We start from the raw sequence: 5,340 nt of genomic DNA on the forward strand, positions 1-5,340 counted from the left end.
AAAAAAAAAAAAAACCTCTCAAAAAAAAAAAAAAATTGACAGGACCAGCAGTTAGCGTAATGGCTATGTCGCTGGACTCCCATGTAGTCCAGCATGTTCACATCCAGGACCCAGTAGCTTAAAACTCACGCCGGGTATATGTGCATGTGTGCCCAAGATCCCGAGAGGAGAACGGAGGAGAAGGGATTGATTGCAGTGTTGGCCATCCCCCCTGGGGTGTGATTTCTCGCTGTCTCTCTGTCTTTCTCTGTCTTTCTCTGTCTGTCTGGTGAGTGGACTATAGCAAAAACCTCTCCAAAAAAATTGATTGGGCCAACATTACTGCTAGTGGCTAAGGGAGCTGTATCCAACATGACCAACCACAGTTTGAATCCTGGCTCTCATAACTTAACAAAACACTCCAGCTTCATGTGCATGTATGCTCCAGATCACAAGAGGATAGAGAAAAGGAGAAGGGATTATAGCATGATTCAACCCATGGGAGGGGAGAGTGTTTTCCTCCTCTCCTCCCCATTTCTGTCTCTCTCTGGTGAGTGCATGTACCCCAAAACAACAACAAAATTGAAATCTATGCATAGATTTTTTGTAATATGCATTGCCTATAAACTTTATAGGACCCCAAACTTAATACAAACACAAAGCCATACCACATATGTATATAAATGTATGTGTATTTACAAGAATAAAAAGTAAACCAGAAAAATACCTATCAAACTTATAAAGTAGTTCCATCAGGTAAGTTCCATTAAAAAACAAAAGCAATAATTTAAAAGAATTTACATTCTTTGGGGCCAGCAGGTGGCATGGTGGTTAAGGAGCTGAACTCCCACATGGCCGACCACAGTTTGAGTCCTGAACCTAAGGGCTTGCTTTCTCACATTCTCTCTGTCTCTCTCTCTGGTCAAATAAATAATAATAAATAAAAATAAATAATTATTTATAACAATAATTTGCATTTAAACTACAACATTTTACTACTCAGAGGGAAAAGACTAAATGTAAAATGAACAAATATTAATGGTGATTAATTCTGGGTAATAAAAATAGAGATGTTGGAGGACAGTAGATGACACTGAATTCCCACAAGGCAACCGTGATTTGACTGGACCCAGAGGCTTGAAAATCATGCCAAGCACATGTGCATGTATGTCCAAAATCTGAAGAGGAGAATGATGGAAAAGGGACTGTGGCATGGCCATCCCTCCTGGGGAGTGATTTCTCCCTTCCTCTCTGTCTCCAATGAGCACATGCACCCCCTATGACAAACAAAACAAAACGAACATTCAAAAACAAAAATGTTTGCTTTTTACATATATATTTTACCATATCATTTCTCAAAAAATACCCCACAGATTTCTGTATAATTCTTCTTCCAAATTACATCTCACATTATATATTTTATACAATTTCTCAAAATAAGCAATAAATCCTGTATGTAAAATAAATTCTGAAGGATTTTTGCTATAAGGCACATGAATTGGTCAGAGAGAAACAGAGAGTAAAAAGTGAGAAATCAGCCCCTGTGGGGATGGCCATGCCACAATCCCTTCTCCATTCTCCTCTCTGGATTTTGGGCACCCTTGCACACTCTGCCCGAGTGAATTTTAAGCCAACAGGTCCAAGACTCGAACTACAGTCAACTACGTAGGAGTCTAGCAATGTAACCACTATGCCATTTGCTGGTCATAATAAATAAAATACATTTGTATTCATCTTAAATTGAAAGTAACAGAAGACAAAATAACCACTTTTTATATGTTATACATTTTACTTTCATGGAAATACAAAAATAATGATAAACAAGCCAGCCTTAGAAAATTTTTCACCCAGATTTGAGTTGTCAAGTGAGCAACTCAAAGATCTACACTTTCTAATAAATAAACATCTATTATATTACAGTATTTAATATCTAAATAACTATTATTAACATTTCTCTGAGGTAAAGTACCTTTATAACAGTTTTTACTGATGATACAATAATATTTAAAAGCTGTTATATCCTACCTCTCACTCCATCTACCTTTTCTCTGTCAAAAATCTGAACAGAGTACTGAGGATATAATAAAAGTGGCTAGCAGCAAAAGGTAAAATATAATGAGACTGGAGATTTCATTTTGGGCCCTCAATAAAGATAAGGGATGGGACCAGCAGTTACTATAATGGCTAATGTCGCTGGACTCCCATGTAGTCAACCGCGGCAACCACGGTTCGAGTCCTGGACCCAGTGGCTTAAACTCATACCAGGCACATGTGCGTGCATGCCCAAGATCCCGAAAGGAGAATAGAGGAGAAGGGATTGTGGTGTGGCCAGTCCCCCTGGGGGGTGCTTTTTGACTTTCTGTGTCTCTGTCTCTATCTTTCTGGTGAGTGCACGTGCCCTATAGCAAAAACCTCTCAAAAAAAAAAAAAAAAAGGTAAGGGAAAATAAAATGAAGACACTGAGAAAAGATACACAGATTAGTTGCTAAGAAATAATAGTTGATATAAGAGAAGAGAAAGAAATGTAAAGTTTGAGAGTGGTTAAGGTCCATTTATGGTAGAGAACTAGAATAAAACATATAAACAAAAACTCTGGTAGGATTTCTATAGCTTAACTGGTATAATAGGCAATTTACAAAATGACCCTAATAATCCCTATTTCCTACTACTGATGGCCTTATGCAATCCTCTCAAGTTTGGACTGGATTTAGTGACTTATTTCCAGTGAAGAAAATGCTGCAGAAATGACAGAGTATAATTTCTGAGATTAGGTTACAAAGAGACTGTGGATTCCATCTCATCAACATCTCCCACTCAGGGAAACCAGCTGCCATGTTGTGAGCTGGAAGGGCCCACAAGCCAAACAAATGCTGTTCTAGCCAACACACAGGACCTAAGGCCTGCCAACAGCTGTAAGTAATCAGATCTTTTCTCAGTCAAGTCTTGAGATGACTGCTGCTCCACCAAACACCTTGATAGCTGCCTAGTTAAAGATTTTGAGTCAGGGGCACCCATCTAAACTATGACTAGATTTATGACCTACAAGAGACTATGAAATAATAAATATTTTAAGCCACTAAATTTTGGAGTAAGTTGTTACAAGGCAATAGATGACTGAAACATTTGAATATGAAGAGTTTTAGACTCTAGACGGCCCAGTCATACTATATAGCTCCTATTCTAGAATTGCCATGAATTCCTTCTATACTCTATATCCAAGTGTGTCATTACCAAAACAATCTAAGCCTAGTGAGACATTCTTTCTACTTTGCAACCAAAAGAAACTCATAAAAATAGATATGTCAGGGCCAGCAGATGGTGTAGTGGTTATGTTGCTGGACTCCCATATGGCTGACTGCAATTCGAGTCCTGGAACTGGTAACTTGAAAATAACATGGGTGGGAGGGACAGCAGGTGGTGTGGTGGTCAAGGCACTGGACACTCTCACATGACCGACCATGGTTCAAGTCCTGGACCTAGTGGCTTGCGTTCTCTCTCCCCTCCCCTCTGGTTAACTTAAAATAAATGAATAAATAAATAAAATTAAATAATTTTTTTTTTTTAAAAAAGATAACCAAACCAGGTGCGCATCCATGCATACCCAAGATCCCAGAATAGAGAAGGAATTGCGACGTGGCCATTTCCCCTGAAGGGTGATTTATCACCTTCTCTATCACTTTCTCTGTCCCCTTATATCTCCCTCTCTCCCTTTCTCTCTCTCTCTCTCTCTCTTTCTCTCTCTCGTGAGCACAAGTGCCCTATGACAAAAACCTGTTAAAAAGATATGTCTAATAAAAAAAAGGTTAAGTTATGCAGTTTTAACATAAAATATAAATGCATTTCAATTATTTAGGTTATTTAGATACATAATCATAGCAAATAATATCTCCCAACTGAATGTTCTGAACTTCCACTTCTGACTACCTCCATATTAAATAAACAACTACATTTACCACTGATACTCCAAAGCTCTATGAAGGCTTGACTTTTTACTGTTTTCTTAACTTCTGAATTTCCAACATGAAAAAGTATCTGACATAAAGCAGGTGCTCAATAAATATCCAGTGAGTAAACAACTGGTTGACACTAACGGGAAAAATCCAAAGTTCTCTTTACCATGACCTACAAAGTCCTACATTATCAGGTACCAACTACTTTGCTTTAACAACTCTCTCCATGGATAACTACACTCCAGAAATACTGGTCTCTATGCTATCCTTGAAATATACAAAACAAGTCCCTGATTTAGTGTTGTGTTTGCTATTCTCTCAGTCCAGAACAACTTTCTACAAGTAAAATGACTAGCTCCCTCACTTCATTAATGTTTCTGCTCTAAGGAAATCTCATTAGAGATTCCTTTCCTGACCAAAATTAGCTTTAGTTCCCCATTTCATGATTCTTCATTCCCTTACCCTGTTTTACTGTTCTGCATAAGACTATCACCACCTGACATTTTATTACATTCTAGGAAGGAATACAGTTTAAATGCAAAGACTCTATTTTGTTCAGTGCTCTAATCTTCAGCACCAGAAGGTTTGTAGAAAAATTAAATTAAATATAAGTTCCTTTTGATGCCAAGGGGGAAGAGGAAGAGAGAAAGAAAGAAAATGAAATGCACACAGTTTTTGTTTGTTCATTTGTTTGTTTTTGTTTTGTTTTCTGGAGAGGTTTTTGCTATAGGGCGCGTGCACTGGCCAGAAAGACGGAGAGACACACAGAGACAGAAAGCGAGAAATCACTTCCCAGGGGAGAAGGCCATGTCACAATCCCTTCCCCTCCATTCTCCTCACCTCTCGGGATCTTGGGCACACACACACATGTGCCTGGTGTGAGTTTAAGCCACTGGGTCCAGGACTCGAACCACGGTCAACTACATGGAGTCCAGTGACATAGCCATTATGCTAATTGCTGGTCCCCACAGTTTTTTTCTAAATACACATTCTCCACAAACTTTTTGAAGACCCCTCATATTTGTTCACTGAATTTTTAAACAAAACAGTGGGCCATAACTTTTATAGGTATTTCAGGAGTTAGGTGCCCATAAGTAGTAATATTTTTTTTAATTATTTAATTTTATTTATTCATTCATTTAAGTGTACCAGAGGGGAGGGGAGTGAGAAAACAAGTCACTAGATCCAGACCTTGAACCATGGTTGGCCATGAGGGAGTGTCCAGCACCTTAACCACCCCACCACCTGCTGTCCCTTCCACCTGTGTTATTTTCAAGCTACCAGTAGAATTGCTCAATTCCATTAAAAAAAAGTACAAATACAGCAATATATATAAAGAAAATAATTATGCCACAACCCATACGGCTTATTTTATGAATGCAAGGCTGGTTAAACATCTAAAAAAATCAAT

This window comes from Tupaia chinensis, unplaced genomic scaffold, assembly GCF_000334495.1.
Source record: "Tupaia chinensis unplaced genomic scaffold, TupChi_1.0 Scaffold000018_1, whole genome shotgun sequence".
In the NCBI taxonomy this organism is placed as follows: Eukaryota; Metazoa; Chordata; class Mammalia; order Scandentia; family Tupaiidae; genus Tupaia; species Tupaia belangeri.